This window comes from Cydia fagiglandana, chromosome Z, assembly GCF_963556715.1.
Source record: "Cydia fagiglandana chromosome Z, ilCydFagi1.1, whole genome shotgun sequence".
NCBI classification, from domain to species: Eukaryota; Metazoa; Arthropoda; class Insecta; order Lepidoptera; family Tortricidae; genus Cydia; species Cydia fagiglandana.
In genome coordinates, this window is record NC_085959.1 from 9,530,714 (window position 1) to 9,549,600 (window position 18,887).

General features: G+C 36.5%; 1 long non-coding RNA gene across 1 annotated transcript; it reads right to left on the reverse strand.

Annotated features, from left to right (window-relative positions):
• Nucleotides 1–440: 440 nt before the first annotated feature.
• LOC134678830 (uncharacterized) lies at nucleotides 441–18,663 on the reverse strand. The gene is made up of 4 exons (XR_010100252.1): nucleotides 18,535–18,663; nucleotides 13,092–13,112; nucleotides 12,448–12,468; nucleotides 441–461 (listed from the first exon to the last, which is right to left on the reverse strand). It is a non-coding gene; the product is annotated as an uncharacterized LOC134678830 (long non-coding RNA).
• Between the last annotated feature and the right edge of the window lie 224 nt (nucleotides 18,664–18,887).

The window sequence follows — 18,887 nt, forward strand, 5'->3', positions numbered from 1 at the left end:
AATAACACATGCACTCCGTGGGCTCTCAAATCCGCTGCAGACATCTTGGTCTGACTATCATATTTTTTGATTCAATAAATGTAATTCACTTACCTTAATTTGTATCGCCAGTTTCTATAAAAGTAATAAAAGTTGTTTTCTTATGAGTGCATGTTCGGTAAGGTAGTTAGTAAATAGAAATTAGGGATTCAGTAACATTGCCATTGTACTAAACTATACTCTATGATATCAACAAACCATATTATACAAATTAAAATACTTATTGTTAGTCGTATCTGATTATATGTGACGTCCCGCGTCCCACGGGTAAAGGTACCTTATGACGGTTGGCTCTTACGCTATTATTAACGCCGCTCCAATATTATTGTGGTGCTATGCGACGTAAGCGCCAGCGGCCATAAGGTACCTTTTTCCGTGGAACGTCACATTTAAGTAGGTACCTGTTTTTGTTTTGCACATTGCTGTAATTGTAAAATAAAATTACTATAGATCTCAACATCATGCTGGGGGCAGGTGCCATTTTTAGGCTGCATTTCCACCATAGCTACGAGTTAACGTGCGAGGCAGCTGAGCGGTGCGAGAATGCGTAGCGGACTCTTAAAGAGAAATAAAATATTCCTAATACATTAATATTAAATTACTTAAACAATGCATCAAAGGTATTTTTAGACACCAGATAAGTTTTTTTAATGTTTCATTGCCGTCGATGAAAATCAGTGACGTCTTCTAATCGTCCTGCTAATTCATGCCTCCACACATGTGTCCTCTGACAAACACCGTCAAGTGGCTGATACTTTTACACTTAACAGCCAAAAGGTAGATTTTAATTTTATGATTAGTTGACAATTTGTTAATTTTAGCAGTAATAAAAGTCTGCAGCGGATTTGATAGCCCACGCAGTAGAAGAGTTATTTATACGTCATAATTAGACCGCGTTATTTTGTCGCATAGATATTGTTTTTCAGTAGAGCGTGAATGATTTTTTTATCGACTATCTAAATGTCGATACTGTATGTCACTGATCAAAGAGGTGTCACTAGGTACTACTTATTACTTTTGTATAAAGATATATATAATAAAAAAAAAACATACAACCTAATTGATAACCTCCTCCTTTGGGATTTGGAAGTCGGTTAATAAACGAAGAAGTAAAAGTCTAGGGTGTTCGTTAGTTAGGATTAATCATATTTTTTCTACAATAATTACAATAAACTTTTTTTATATTTTTTTAAAGGGTTTTGTCACGCGGTGACTATGTCACCCCCTACAATAAACTTTACACAACTGTACATCGTCAGTGTAACTATGGGTTATATAGGGATTTTCGTGATGACAATGACAAGTTCCACATTGGGCGGCAACTGTAAATCCTGCGGAATATTCATGCGAAAGACGCACTGACCAGCCCCACAACACGTCAAAAAACAAATGCTTTTTCCATCTAAAAATAACAAATGGGTACTTACAAATCAGCGTCAACAAAAATAAAATCTAACAATACAATTACAAATAAATACCACTTACAGTATTTGAGTTCCCGATTTGGAGATCATGAGTTAATTTTCGTTGTAAATTTTTAACAATGTTGCGTATGGTAAGGGTAAATAATGTTACAACTTTATTTACATGAATTCTATGGAATATTGATAATTCTTCAACATTATCTGCCATTTTGAAAAGAAAGTATTTTTAAAGTTTCTTGAAATCAATTTGTGTGCAATGAAAATTTTTAAAATTTCATAATAAAAAAAGTAGCCAGTACGAAACAAATTCGAAAGTATGTATATGTACATATATGTAAGAATGGAACGTTAGGGAGAGAGAAGGATGACAAAAGGTGCGAATGGGACGGGGAGAACGATTTGAATGGTGAGCGAGCGAACGTGGATTACGGTGTTAAATATTTCTTAAAATTAGTTTTGCCTATTTAAATAAAACAGTAAAGTGTATTTTTGGTTTTTAATTACGAGGCCTATCATAATCAAAAAAATCAAATATCGTTTATTACTCCCACACATATGTGAACTCATTACTGTTTTAGCTCTGCAAAGCAAATTAAGAGTTGTTCTAAATTTTTTGAAGTCATTCTGCGTCTTCTATTTGAAAAGATGCATTTTAAGAATTAATAACTTTTCCACTGCGACAGATGTAACGGGAGCGTAACGCCTTCATCGCAGTGAAGGAGAGAGATCCCCGCAATTTGCGAATTTCGGTTTTCACGGTAGCCCCTCTGGGTTTGCATGGATCGTCGTCCATTACTTCTACTTCTAAGTCTCTGTTAAGCACATCAATTTTTTGCAATGTATTATCCAACATTTTATTTAATGTTAAAGATAGCTTTTTATAAATATGCCGTCCCTTTTCATGCAACACTAACTACGACAACTGCTTCTTTACGTCGTTTATTTAATTGATTGTCTTTCTAATTTTGTGATTGCTTGTGATAAAATTGACATGTTATCCTTTATAAACAGCAATTCTTTTTTGATGTTATCTTTTAACAAGTTTCTTTTTGCTTCGTTAACTATTCCGTTTTGATCTGGCAGTGCATTGATAACATTTTTTACCTCATCAAAATTCTTCGAATAATAGAAACAGGCTTCTAACCATGTATTCCATCTAATTAAAATAGGTTCAGGGGGTAACGCAAGATTTGGGAACATTTCTTTAAACTTGGCAATCTGGATTGGATGGGGCTTTTAGGAATACTTATTTGACATTTGTAATCAAATCATTGACATTTGGAAATTGCTTCTGCACAACATCAACTACTCTGTTTAGTCCGTGAGCAACGCATGTTGAATTAATCATGTTTGTATATGTTTGTTTTAGTTCTCTTCCGGCTTTTAACATGTACGCAGCTCCGTCTGTACACAAAAGCAAAACTTTTTCTTGATAATTATTGACGCCTTTATAAAAACAGTCTAAGGAATCAGTTAGGTATCACTTTAGAAACGGTCTTGCTGTCAGTTTTTTCTAGAACTTGGCTGGCAATGATATGCGGCTTACTCTCTTTATCTTTGTACATACCGTCTATTAGGTATAACATTTGCTATTTTTCTTTTGATAGCGTCTTGTGTTTCATCAACAGAAATATAGATGTATGCGTCACGCAGTTCATCTTGAATTGCTTTGTATGTATTTTGATATACTTTTGGTAAGTACTGCAATCGGAGTGTAGATTCAGAAGGAACAGATACTGATGCTGCATAATTACCTCTCATTTGGATAAACAATCGAAATTATATGTTATCCAATTTACTCCCAAGGGATATTGCAGGAAATCATAAACTTTGTAACATCCATATTAAACTGTCCTTGGTTTGCTTTTCCGCCTACTGGCTAATTGTGTTTATTGGAATCTAGATGTTTTTGTATGATAAGTATCTCTTTTTGGGAGTGATTTGCAAATTGCACCATGTACAAAAATACAAATACAAATACATTTATTTCATTACTTTTTACATCAGTTCTTAGGTATAATATATAATAGTTAGGTAGGTAATTAGTCCATCTTAGGTATATGGAGCAATGCGAATAGGCAAAACGATTCGTTTTCTACTTTTATCGAGCAGGGAAAATCTTTAGTGTATTTTGTTTTCAAATCTTCCATTGTAACATAGTATTGTAACATGCAATTGCAAGTAGGTAAATCATTTATCTAAGTAGTATTATTTACCCTTTATTGTACAATGAAAATACTTATATTGGATACAATATGAAATCTAAAGTTAAAACTAGAAATAAAACAAAAATACAAACTATAAAATATACTTACCTACAAAAAACCAAACTATAAAAAGAACACCCCGTTCAACAGGTCGGACTGCGGCATGGACCCCATGACACTGGCGGCGTTACCTCTCTGTATTGCAAGGGAAATACGTTGAGAGAAGTAGTAGGTAGTGCAGTAAAACAACTTTATCTTGCCGATTACGTATAATTTAACACACTTATCAAACAAAAGTTACACACTGTATATACAATTTTATTTCCACAAATTCAACTAAACGCTATTTCGATCGATTTAAGCTATTGACTGCGTTCCGCATAGGTGGAAAATAAGATAGGTTAAAAAAAAGAAGACAATAGAAAATTTAGCTGAAAGGAAAAAAAAATGTTTTATGAGGCGAATATAATGGACGATGATGTGGATGAATGGATGATGATAAGTTGACGAATAATACCTAAATTTTAAACCGCTTGTTTGTACCGCCCGTCAAGCGAGGCTTTTTTTGAATTTTGAGGAATCGTAGGAAGAAGAACAAGAGGTATGCGGATCACAGATATTAACAAATGGCGAAACAAAAATATGGCATAAAAATACTAAACGAATAATTAGTTGGTTATAAAAATTAGAATTGGAAAAAACAACGCTAAAAATTTCAAATATTTCCGTCTTGACCGTAGACAGCCGGCCACCTGGCCGTGCATGAATCGGCGATAACGATGAGGTTCCTTCACACCACCAGTGCTTAGCGCTGACCTACTATAATCATACATAGATTTAGTGCTCAGTAAAAGGGGTTTAGCACTCAAACCACTGCTTCCAGTAACATTTCTTTTATTACATCGATATACAGGATTAATTATAAGATTACAAAAGATCCAATCGGACATAACCTCGGGGCATAGACCTGTCGCCAAATCTGACAGTTCTCTATCTCCACCAAAAAGACCATAGATACAACAACCAAAAAGTATAAAGCCAGATGCATGCTACGCGGTTTCACCAGTATAAGGCCACGTACAGTATACTCATTACTGTGATGCTTACAGCTTCGGCCATCCTTTTTATTTTAGTGAGTCCTCTCACTAAAAGTAATTAAACATTAATAACAACAATATAACGTAACATGCCATCCACCTTAATAATAACAAAAGATAAACACTCATAACAACAGTATTTAACCTTCAGACTTTAACTCCCTAATTAATCAATCACAGGCATTTTGTATATATCAATCTTATTGAGAAATCAATCCTCACACTTCACATGGTTTAATACTGTAAATAGTTTTTTTGTAATAAATAACCACCACCTGGTAGCATTATCAGCCTTCTTTAAACAGCTTCTACCAAATTATAATCTATCATAAATATCATAATCAATCATAGTCATAGACAGTCTGCCATCATGGCCTGCGCTAATCAGTCTGCTAAACTATAAACAAACATAAACAACCATGGCCTGATCTAGACAGTCTGCCATCGAGGCCTGCGCTAGTCAGTTTGCCACATTATTAACAAGTATAAACAATCATGGCCTGATCTAGACAGTCTGCCATCAAGGCCTGCGCTAGTCAGTCTGCCACACTATTAACAAGTACTTATAACCAATCATGGCCTGATCTGGACAGTATACCAAAATACATATAATCTAACATACCGTCATGGCCTGCTCTAGACAGTCTGCCCTCAAGGCCTGCTCTAGACAGTCTGCCAAAATACATCTACAAGTAACATCCAAAGTATAAATCAACATCAACACCCACAGTCTGCCCTCAAGGCCTGCTCTGGACATCTTGCCAAAATATAACCCAACATCAACAATCAGAGTCTGCCCTCAAGGCCTGTTCTATACATCTTGTCAAAGTATAAACCAACATCAACAATCACAGTCTGCCCTCAAGGCCTGTTCTATACATCTTGTCAAAGTATAAACCAACATCAACAATCACAGTCTGCCCTCAAGGCCTGTTCTATACATCTTGTCAAAATACATAAATATAAACTAACAATCTTGGCCTGCTCTAGACAGTCTGCCATAAAGGCCTGCGCTAGACAGTCTGCCAAACTATAAACTAACATTAACAATCTTGGCCTGCTCTAGACAGTCTGCCATAAAGGCCTGCGCTAGACAGTCTACCAAACTATAAACTAACATAAACAATCATGGCCTGCTCTAGACAGTCTGCCATCAAGGCCTGCGCTAGACAGTCTGCCAAACTATAAACTAACATAAACAATCATGGCCTGCTCTAGACAGTCTGCCACCAAGGCCTGCACTAGACAGTCTGCCAAACTATAAACTAACATAAACAATCATGGCCTGCTCTAGACAGTCTGCCATCAAGGCCTGCGCTAGACAGTCTGCCAAACTATAAACTAACATAAACAATCATGGCCTGCTCTAGACAGTCTGCCATCAAGGCCTGCACTAGACAGTCTGCCAAACTATAAACTAACATAAACAATCATGGCCTGCTCTAGACAGTCTACCATCAAGGCCTGCACTAGACAGTCTGCCAAACTATAAACTAACATAAACAATCATGGCCTGCTCTAGACAGTCTGCCATCAAGGCCTGCGCTAGACAGTCTGCCAAACTATAAACTAACATAAACAATCATGGCCTGCTCTAGACAGTCTGCCATCAAGGCCTGCACTAGACAGTCTGCCAAACTATAAACATAAACAATCATAGTCTAGATTCATAATATTTATATAATAGTTTGCTAAAACCCTGTCCGTTGTGATCTACAATAGTATGACACTTATCATCACTAATTGCTCACAACACAACCTATGTATGTTTAGTAATCTTCTTACTATGTCTTGATTTTACAACAATCTAATATTCATATTCTTTTTTCTCTGCTCATTCAGCTCCACTGCTGAACATATGCCTCTTTCATGGATTCCCTGCCACCTTTTAATGTCATCTGGCCATCTGATTTCTTCCTTCTTTTTCATGATTTTGGCTTTCCAGTTGAGGATTGTGCACGTCTAATAGCTAAACCTTCTTTGCTTCAGCCAGATGCTGTGAGTCCATCACTTATCACCAACTTCATTCTTTCACGTACATTACCGCCGTTGAAACCATGAAAGAAAAGTGTCATCATTAATTATTGGCAGACTGGCAGTAGCAAAGATCATTATCATTATCACATGCTTAGAAATTGTGGTGTAAAATCATTTTGTCTCTTTTCCACTCATGAAATGTAATATTAATAACTTTAGCTTCCTATGTTTGTATCTTGAGGTTAAGCCTGGACTATCCCTATTGTCACATAAAGTCTACAGTCAATAAAAAAAAAAATAATTAGAGAACCTATGACTAATCTGTAACCGATGAAATCTAAAATTGAGAAGTAATCAACTCAGTTCAATTTAGGGTAGAAAATGAATATATAATTAATTGGAGGGTTGTTGAGATGGGACAATAGCAATAAAAGTACATTGGCAACAATAGTATGAAAAGACATGAATCTACCAGTCTCATTTTAAATTTAGAATTCATACTGTGTGCTGTGTGCGCTTACATACATTCACTATTGTTTCTATTTGCCTCTCTCTATATTTACCGATTGAAAATTTTCAATATAACAATAAAAGGCAATTAAATTTGTACCTACACATATAATATGGTATGGTATAATATCCACAATTAACTTTTTTTTACTTTTTCCCATATATAAACTTTTATAAATAAATAATTTATTTGCTATCAATTTACTATCAAATCCAAAACTAATTTCTGTGTGTCCTTTATCCAAAATACACATCTACCTATTAAGATTCTTTTTCTCCGGATTAGAGACTAGAGTACCTATATTTACATTGACAACTATCATGGGCCACTCTCCTACAATTCTAGCCCGCTGTCAGTTTAAGTTCTCCCTCTCATCTTAGCTATATCCCATCATTCCATCATAGCAAAAACCTCTGTATCAATTCATTCTCATTTCTTTGTTATCTCTTAACATATATAGGTAAATATTATATCCACATGCATCATAAAAAAAAAACTTTTAGTGGCATTAGTCCATCCAAAAATAACAATAGTAAACAATCAACTTACAAAATGTGTCGCGTTACGTGCTCTGCCAATTAATTGAAAGAGCACGCAACTGAGCAGCTGGAAGGATGTAAGGAAAAGGAGGTGTGAAGAAATTAAAAGTAAGGACTCAGGGGGTAGGTAACGTTTATTTTTCCAAGACTATATGGGTGAGTCAATACGGCACGGCTGGTATTGAAAATTGTCCAATAGCACCGGGAAGTAGTGGGAGCGTGGCAGGTAGTGCGATGTTCCGGGGTGCAGCGCCAAGGAAAAGCGTTCCCACGTACAGGCGCGCGGCGTCGAGGAGGGCGCGCACAGGCGCGCGGCGTGAAGGAGGGCGCGCACAGGCGCGCGGAGTCAAGAAGGGCGCGCACAGGCGCGCAGCCACGAGGAGGGCACGAACGGGCGCACAGCGAGGGTCACCACTTGTATACTTGCAGACTTGTATACTTGTGTCTTTAATTTATAGTAGTATTATTTATTTAGCAAATTACGCCAGGAAGAGAGGGTTTCTTGAAGGTGCGGGGCCTGCCTTGGCCCCGCACGGACCCTTAATTTAGAAAATGCTCGGATGAGAGCTGGCGAAGAACTGAACAGAATGACGGTTGTTCCGCTTTTATACCTGATTCTTTAGAACATCTAAAGAATCAGATTTACAAGATTTGAAATTTAAAAATAGTCGAGTACCAGTTATGATTTTACCAAAATTTTGAATAACCTTTGCCGAAAGTATACATACTAGTCTTTTTAGTGGTGAAATCCGAACAGTTGAAGGCCGATTGACGGGTCACGTCAATCATCTTACAAAATGTAAACAATGAATGAATCCCGTAAAATACGGCGATATTATTAACAAAATTCCCCTAGATTTATATAAAATACTGGGAAAAACCTAAAGGTATGTATTTAGGTGGCTTAGGGCCGCATTGCATATGGAAAGTTATAAAAATAGTAGCCCAAAGTAAGCCAGGCAGAAGTCCCAGTCTTCCCATGCATCCTGATGGTTGAAAAGGACTTTAAGAGTCTTATTAGAGTCTGTAAATTTCAGATACAATTCAAGAAGTATCATAATGTGATCGGAGCCATAATAAGCAAGTCAGAACGATCGGACTTGGAAAGCTAAATGAAGGAATTAGGATACAATAAACAGAGGAAGGAGGTCATTCCAAGGTAAATGCTACATTACCCCAAAAACCTCGGAAAAAAAAACTTTGACGTAGTCTTAATAAGGCAAAGTTTTTTTTTTGTTTAGAGAGAGAGTAAATTAGAGGTTGGGGGAAAGTAGGTAAAGTATGTAAGTAAAGTAAGTCAGTTAGTTAGAAGAAGAGTCGAGAGGGAAGGAAAAGCAAGCTCGTAGTGAGTATGAGAAGTGAGGTGAGAGAATGAGTGATAGAATGGAAGAAAAAGATGAAAAGACCGAGGAACTTCTGTGCACTCATACATCACCTATCATAATCACACATTCAAAAATCTCTGTCAAAGGAAGGGGATGTGGTTCACATTCTATGACGCACACTCCTAAGAAGTCCTCGCTATGACCTAGGCTTTTTTATAGAAGGGAGTAGTCAGCCGCTCCACTGGAAAAGGGGTGATGAGATGAAATGACCTAAGGCTTGTTTAGAGAGTTGGCCAACCGCTCTGTTAATATGTACAAGTACCCTAGTCGGTTTAGAGCCGATTAGAGAGCCTACTTAAGTTTGTGGTAGACCTACCACAGTAGAATTAGTGAAGTATAAAATTGACCATAAGGCTTATTTTTGTATCAGAGTTGGCCTACCGCTCTGGATGAAGAAAATAAAAAGAAAGAAAGAAAAGGGGCACCTGGCGGATAAGCCACCCTAAGACATGGAGAAATATTTACAGGATGAGCACACACACACGTAATGGAATACATGGAAAATGAAGATTAATGGAGGATGAAACGAGCTTGGAGAAGGGAGAGGGGAGAAGAAGGAGCCGAGTAGAAGGCTGAAGAAAGAAAAATATGATTAGTAACAAAGTAAAGAACTATAAAAAATACAAGTTATAAATAAATAAAAGTGTTAAAAAGAGTCTCGCCTAAGTTACTTAGTGCCATATTGACTAACAGACAGTAAAAAATAATAATTTAGAGTTCTAAAATAAGGCCAAAGGGTTTAAAATTTTAAAACACGGATGTTGTTTTTAATTTGGAATTTTGAAAAAAGTTAAGGCCTGGAAAATATCTATTGGGCGCCAAAACTGTCGCGTTACGTGCTCTGCCAATTAATTGAAAGAGCACGCAACTGAGCAGCTGGAAGGATGTAAGGAAAAGGAGGTGTGAAGAAATTAAAAGTAAGGACTCAGGGGGTAGGTAACGTTTATTTTTCCAAGACTATATGGGTGAGTCAATACGGCACGGCTGGTATTGAAAATTGTCCAATAGCACCGGGAAGTAGTGGGAGCGTGGCAGGTAGTGCGATGTTCCGGGGTGCAGCGCCAAGGAAAAGCGTTCCCACGTACAGGCGCGCGGCGTCGAGGAGGGCGCGCACAGGCGCGCGGCGTGAAGGAGGGCGCGCACAGGCGCGCGGAGTCAAGAAGGGCGCGCACAGGCGCGCAGCCACGAGGAGGGCACGAACGGGCGCACAGCGAGGGTCACCACTTGTATACTTGCAGACTTGTATACTTGTGTCTTTAATTTATAGTAGTATTATTTATTTAGCAAATTACGCCAGGAAGAGAGGGTTTCTTGAAGGTGCGGGGCCTGCCTTGGCCCCGCACGGACCCTTAATTTAGAAAATGCTCGGATGAGAGCTGGCGAAGAACTGAACAGAATGACGGTTGTTCCGCTTTTATACCTGATTCTTTAGAACATCTAAAGAATCAGATTTACAAGATTTGAAATTTAAAAATAGTCGAGTACCAGTTATGATTTTACCAAAATTTTGAATAACCTTTGCCGAAAGTATACATACTAGTCTTTTTAGTGGTGAAATCCGAACAGTTGAAGGCCGATTGACGGGTCACGTCAATCATCTTACAAAATGTAAACAATGAATGAATCCCGTAAAATACGGCGATATTATTAACAAAATTCCCCTAGATTTATATAAAATACTGGGAAAAACCTAAAGGTATGTATTTAGGTGGCTTAGGGCCGCATTGCATATGGAAAGTTATAAAAATAGTAGCCCAAAGTAAGCCAGGCAGAAGTCCCAGTCTTCCCATGCATCCTGAGGGTTGAAAAGGACTTTAAGAGTCTTATTAGAGTCTGTAAATTTCAGATACAACAAGAAGTATCATAATGTGATCGGAGCCATAATAAGCAAGTCAGAACGATCGGACTTGGAAAGCTAAATGAAGGAATTAGGATACAATAAACAGAGGAAGGAGGTCATTCCAAGGTAAATGCTACAAATGTCATTAAACAACTCAGTGTTAATAACTTTTAGCTTCACTGAGCATGCATTGCACCTGAATACTGCACGATGACATCCTTACCACCATATCTTTCTTCATAACCATGTAACAGGCTCTTAATGATGTATCACCATGAAGCTGATGGTTGCGTAAGTTTCATTTTCGTCGAGATCTACTCTCATTGTATTCCAACGTCTCTTCTCACAGTAGATAACATCCAATCTTTATGTGGGCATTTGAATTCATAATCCCGCTTTCTGAGATATAATCATACATAGATTTAGTGCTCAGTAAAAGGGGTTTAGCACTCAAACCACTGCTTCCAGTAACATTTCTTTTATTACATCGATATACAGGATTAATTATAAGATTACAAAAGATCCAATCGGACATAACCTCGGGGCATAGACCTGTCGCCAAATCTGACAGTTCTCTATCTCCACCAAAAAGACCATAGATACAACAACCAAAAAGTATAAAGCCAGATGCACACTACGCCGTTTCACCAGTATAAGGCCACGTACAGTATACTCATTACTGTGATGCTTACACTACGCACTGGTGGAGTGAAGGAACCTCATCGTTATCGCCGATTCATGCACGGCTTAGGTGGCCGGCTGTCTACGAGGAGCCTTTCCTCTCGTCGATTAACGCACACATTCAACACCTCAAATTAATTATTAAACTGGTTAAACGTTGTAAAAATCTAGTTTAAAGGAAAAAAAACCCGGATCGCCAACGACCTACAGTAGGTAGGTCATTTATCTAAGGTTATCGCTTCACGTTAGACCAATAAGGTTATGTACGTATTTGTAAACAAAAAGTTTAAATTGAAATTGAGTATAGACTTAAAAGGATAAAATTCAATTGCATTATATAAACATCGATATCAAGAAGGTCGATAAAAAAATCGTTCACGCTCTGAAACAATCGCTGCAGACTTTTTACGGTGTACTCGTAACTCTAGTTAAGAATAATATCTGAAATTGATCGGTTAACACGTTCACTGCCAACAACGCGCTTTATGTGTCCATCTATTATATTGGAAATGGGGCGTTTGGCGCTAAAAGTGTTAAAATAATGTTGTTAAAAACAAGCTGTGATATGTGAATATGTTTAATTTGTAAGGTAGATTCCCAAACATCAATTAAAATTGAGAAATAAAAATGATTAGACCAGTACACAAAACCAGAAGAGACCTTACTTCGGCACCAAAACATACAAATACAACAGACGAAATGAACAAAAACAGTGAAAAGAAAAATCTTAAATAGACAAAACTTTACCACTGATCTGTGCTGCAGGTCCTGTAAGAAGTTTTCGTATTAGATTTAATAATCTCGTATTAGGTTTTAGATTCGAAAAAAATTTCCCACTGTCTTTCGAAATACTCGCAAAACTGCTTAAAAATAATACTTTTATTTCTACCCCCATGTATCTATAATAGATTGGTGGGTAAGTATGACTCGTAAGGTCATATGTTTACGAGCATTGCTTGCTGATATTCCTTCCAACAAGTGTCTGGTTCAGGTTCAATTATTCTTCACACATTTGGACACACGTTTTTTACAGCGTTCAACTGTGCCAGTTCAAAATCGACCTTACAATATTTGATTTGGACACCTCGTTTTTCTTCACAATGAAATATTAGGTATTATGTTTTCTTGGATTTAAGTGATTTTTAAATCCATCTGAAAAATACATCTCCACCTCTTTTACTTTTTATAAAAAGTCATGTCCATATTATTATCCATATCCATGGACGACCATGGAGTAGACGAAACAGACCATGGCACGAGCCTATTTAATAATTAATGAAATAATTAATAAAATAAAATACCTACTTATTCATAAATGAATCATACTTCACTCATCGCCATTAATCTACGCAGCCTGAATTTAAGTAATACGGATATTGATATTACTTTACCTCAACAATTTTTTGATGTTCCTGTGAATATCAAATATTAAATTAATAACAATTTATATTCAGTCAGTGACGTCCGTAGCATTCTGTGTAATTTTCATAGCCAAGAATGGTTGGCAAAAAATAAATAAGTAGACAAATACTCTTTATTCAAAATTAAAACAAAGAAATTACACAAACATAATAATTAGTACGTTACTAACTAAAAAAACCATAGATAAAAAATTTGACCCAGATCGCCACCAACGGGCAAGGCAAGGTGCCTAGAAAGAAGGCTGACCGTATTTCCTTGCGATACTTATGCGCTGTGCAAAATAGTGACTCGACTCGATTAATCGAATACAAAACTAAATACCAATCCTTAATCAACTAAGTATTGTTAGGATTCTCTATGAGAAAGCTTTTAACCTCAAGCTTTCTTATTAAATAAATAATAGGTTGGTCTTGCCAAAATTTTAGCCTATTTGGAAGCATACATTTTCCAGAGACGCTTGATAAGATATTCCTTTCTATTTGAGGTGACTCCTCTAGGATTTTAGGCAACGGGAAGCCATTTTTTAAAATCCAGCTTGATAGACCTTCCTCCAAATGACGTTTTGTAGTAAAGGGTATATCTCATTTAGTAAATTTTGGCTTTAGACTTGGCCAAACTGTTTTTTTTAGGTGCCGTACCATCATTAAAAGTAAAAAAATCGTTTAATTTAATATCTTGCACTTGCTACGTTACGTTGCTACTGTTTGCTTTTTCAATTGCAGTCACAAAGTCTTTGAAGTTTGAAATCGTAAATTTTAAGAAAACTTTCTTCAAAGAGAGTTCCACTTGATGATAAAAGTTATCGGCAGACATTAAACGTCTCTGGTTCAAAATATTTTAGAGTGATGGGGTCGGTTCTCAACTCTCCGGAGTTATCAAGTAGACTATACAGGGTGACATTTAAGTCGTGAACCGTAATATGGTTTAAAGGTAAAATTTTAGAGACAAGTTCCACAACCCCAGCCGCCGACGCAAGGAAGGCATACATCTCGTGAGCGTCATATACCTAGTCCACCATTGCGAATAGGTAAAGAGGCCTGGTCCCACTGGTCATGGTTGAGGGATACATTTAAAAGACACTCAGCAGATTCTTTTAGTGCCAGGTCGAATGAGTCCATGTGTGTGGGGTGTAGCCAAGTAGGCACTGTGCGTAGGAAGTTGGTGATTCTGGGGACGGCGAAGCAGGATCTTAACAAAGTCAGAGCTACATGTGCCGAGAGCTTTCTAAGCCTTCTCTTGTTAATAAGAGAAGTTGTTCTCTAATTTTAAAGGTCCAGGAACAGCATCGGGAAATATAGGGGAACCCAAGCGGTGAAAGTTATGACTTGATAGCTCTTTGAGACCAGGTAGTAGGGTACTAAACGAAGGTAACGAGGAATGTTAATTGGCGCTGCAGGGGAAGAATTCACATTTGTTGGTGTTGACTTCGAGTCCGAGATTACGGAGGAGTGGGAGGAGTGTGACCAAGTCTTGGTATACTTATTCAGGCTTACCACCAAGAGTAATATTTGGTACCTGCCTAAAAATAAACTAAAACTGTAACGACATGAAAAATTGTGAAAAGTGTGTATGTGTGAAGTAAAAACTGTACAAATGGGGTTTATTTTGCGAGAATAAATATTTTTATTTACATTAAAATACAACTCATATTGATATATTTTAAGGCTCCGTTTTTGTTGCCAATCTATTAATTTTAATACTCATTTCTATTTTTTAAACTACCCTAATTTGATTAATTAGTTAACCGGTTAAATACGTGCGTATTTCCAATTAATAAATATTTATTTATAGGTAAGTTAATAACATTTTTAAATAATATTATTTATTATTCGATGTGCATGCCTTTAGCTTTAACATACACCTTCAGGCCCTCCAAATGATTCGGCCACTCTTCTATATATTTACGCACTGTCTCCATTAGGAAATTTGCTACTGCCGCCTTCAAAGATTTTTACAGAATCGATATTGACATGGTATTTCGAGCTCTCACATCGACACCTGTAACTCTAACACCGACCACAATTTTTAGTCCAAGGGATTTAGAGAATAGAATAAAATAGAGAATAGAGAGCGTTTATTCAAGGCTAAATAAAAGAAGAAAAGTCGCGACTGGAAGAGGGCCAATCATCTGCCCTGATGAAGTCCGGAACATTCCTTTCCAGCAAAATCTGGGTGGTGCGAGCTTTATGACCTGCTGAACGGTCCAGTGTATATTTTTGAACATTGTATTGTTGAGTGGTTTAACTACCGTTTCTAATATCGTATTGATACACTCTTGCCGAAATTTTCACTTCTTTTTCGCAAAAATGGATCTCAGAGACGCCTTGGTACGAATACGAATCGTTCACTGGATAGGACACACCATCCATGATGTAAGCTGGATGATGACCTCGCTGGACCCTCCCAACTATCGCTTTGGCTTCTCGAGACTCGTGTGCGTACACTTTATCGTTTTGTTTGTTGTAAGTAGTGCTGCTTAATAGTCAAGCGATGGTATCATTTTTTTCATCTGTGAAAAGAATATTTTTATATTTTTCATGTGCGTATCAATATAACAGGCTTTTTGATCTCTCAACTCTCTTGTCCTTTAGTTACTGATTTAAGGTATGCCCTGTATATCTTCGGTAAGCTCCAAGACTCAAGTCTTCTTTGATTATACGCTACTGTTCACTGTTCTAGGTGGTATTTAGTATTTTCATTTCCTTAAAAAGGATCTTCTGTTTTCATGGGGTTTCGGGGAATTCAGGCCCTTACAGCATTAACAGCTTGTTTTGTTCTAACAGTGCGTGGCCGCCCGTCTTGTACAGTACTGTCATCGATAGAGGACGTTTCATATGTAGTGTAGTGTAGTTCTTTGACACCCCACTCCATTATTAATTAATTAATTTTAATGTTAAATTACACATAAAATGGCGGCAGAAACATCCAAACAGATACGTCAAATTACAACATTCGATATTCGAACTATTATTTTTCTTAAAATATGTAATTGTTAATTGCCAGTAACAGAACTCATCATGGTTAGGTTAGGTTAAATACCTAGTGTATTGATGACCATAATATTTTTATAACGTTTAATAACCCAGTTTTATCAAGTTACGGATAAGAAAAATTGCCTTGGTTTCTCGTGGATCGAAACATATATATAGTCGCCGTATTTTACCATGTTCGATTCTGACATTCACTGAACTCAGTGAAATTGGTATATTTAGAGTGAATCCTTCTCGTTCTCCTTCGGAATTTTTTTCTTTTATAGGAACTATGGAACATATTTTAATTAATGCAGTGAATTTGTAAATTTAGAACCTACCTATAAAAACTGCAATTTTTTAAGCGCTACTTGTTATTAAGATTCTTGTCAATTATTGCAAAGCGCATTGTATGAGTGAATTTCAGAAAAAGAGTATGGAACATTGGAATATTTTAAAAAATATGACACCACAATGAAGAAACTATAGGTGAAAATCTTTGTGTTACTTACGTCGCACAGTCACACAAGGGATGCCAAAATCGACGCCGCAATATGTTGTCTAGTTCGTCTTTTATTGTAAATATAGTGCGTCAAGCAAATCTTGTCAGTAGCAATGTAAAGCAAACTAAAGTAGGGCAACACTCAAAGAGTAGTATTGCGCTTAGAAAAGCAGCAATGTACAAAGTACATCGAACCAAAACTTTTTTTTCCGCTAAGCGCGCCTTGTCACGTACGTCAATTCAAATTGTCACTCGCGGATTCTCTATTGAAAATGTTTGAAATTGTTATTAATACGTATGGACGGACAATTTAAAAGCGGTGTGTGATGTTGATAAAAATGATTAACTAATTTGAAGATCTCAAAATAAAATTGTAAGTGGACTATGCCGTTAAACAAGAATGTATGAATAAAATCATTGCTTCAGCAGGTAGATGTCATACTGGATTTTCATATTTTATTAGATTTCTCAGTTGGCACTGTAGGCATTGTAGGCACCTTAGCTTTAATTAAGCACAGTCTTGTTTAATATATTGGTATTTAATGGTGACACAGCAGAAATATCTCTTGAAATAGAATCGATTCAGAATGTAAACATTGTAAACCATTTGTAAACAAACAAGATGATGGCTGTCATTCACGATCCACATTCCACAGATAAAACACAGATGACACGCGATTTTCGAATTATTCGAACACAGTGTTGCTAACCCGCGATTTTTCAAATTTGCCGTCGTTTGCTACTGACAAGATTTGCTTGACCCAGTATAACCGCTAGTTTTTCAATGGCACATGTCAATGGTCGGTCAGACTGACCAGAGTGACTAAAAAAAAACGGCACAAGAGTACTTACCTACATTTTTACTTACCTCATCTACTGTATTTATATTCTGTAACATGTCGATAAAAAAACAACCTTTAGTACCTATATATTGTTAATCAATGCAGTTTGAAAATATATTCATAAACATAAATTTTGAATTCACTTTGGTGTTTGTTTATAAAATTAGTCAGTTACTTACCTATTTACATTTCAGCAAAAATAACTTCGTTACAAATTAAAGCTATCTGACAGATTATTTATTATTTACAATTATTTATATATTAGTTTTAAGTTGACAATGTAATAGATTAAGACTAGAAAGAGTATGAATAGCTTCAAGATAATATTTGCATGCTTAAGCAGCAAAATAGGTATGTTTCTGTGCGGAAATTTATTTCCAATGACACCTTGTTATACCATATTTTATGCGAATAAAGAATTTTCATTTCATTTCAATGCCATTTCGGGTATATTTGCAACATTATCATAAAGAGTTCTTGTATACCAACTCGTATATCAAGGTTCTGATCCACTTACCGACGTTTTGTTACCATATTGAATTGTGTTTAGTTCAAAAGTTAAACTTGTCTTCACATTGTAAATAAATGTCTCGAGTCACGAAATTATTGCTACAGTATTCCCTTCAGGCGTCAGTTAATAGTTTTGTTTATCGGTTGTACTATAGGTAATACAGCACTCAGAGGCAATAGAACGCTTATAGGAAAAATTCTTTACTCAGTTTTCATTGCTTTTGAGTGTATATGCATTAATCTAAAGTTTTCATGCAGTGTCAACAAATGGTAATAATACCCATTGATTTGGTTTTTGTTCCTTAAAGTTATATAACCACAACCTTATTTATGAAATTCTTCTTATTTAAGTAGATGTTTGAAAAAAAATTTAGATACCTACTTGAAATGCTGAATTGCTTAAAGTTTGTTAAAAAGTATGATATAGATAGGTACGTTACGTCATTGTAATCCAACAAAATGCAAATATGACACCGTCGAGTCGGGCCTTGGAGAAACCAGCTGCATAGTGGTAGCAGTTCGCTTATAGGATCATAAGCCTCAACCTCACAAATAAAAACATTCAAACCGTGTTCTAATAGCTGCTTACCTGGGTTAAGCCTGGGTATCCTAGGACACTAAGCGAAAACACCAGGACGAAAACAAGCACGGGTTGCATGGTGGGCGAACCTAAGTAATTGCTACTCAAAGTTAACACTCACATTAGATTTCCTTTACGGTATTAAGAAAGTCAATCAATTATTTAACACGAAATTTAAATTGAAAGTGGGATTGAAAAATAAATCAATTTTCTGAAGTATTATGCTGCATCATTAAACGTTACCTAAGGAGGTACTTACACTTAAAATGTGGTTTTTTTGAAGTACGTCAGTTTAGTTCCCAATATAAACTTCAGGGTTGAGGTCTTTGAAGTATTCGAAAGCATCGGGAAAAGTCAAAACC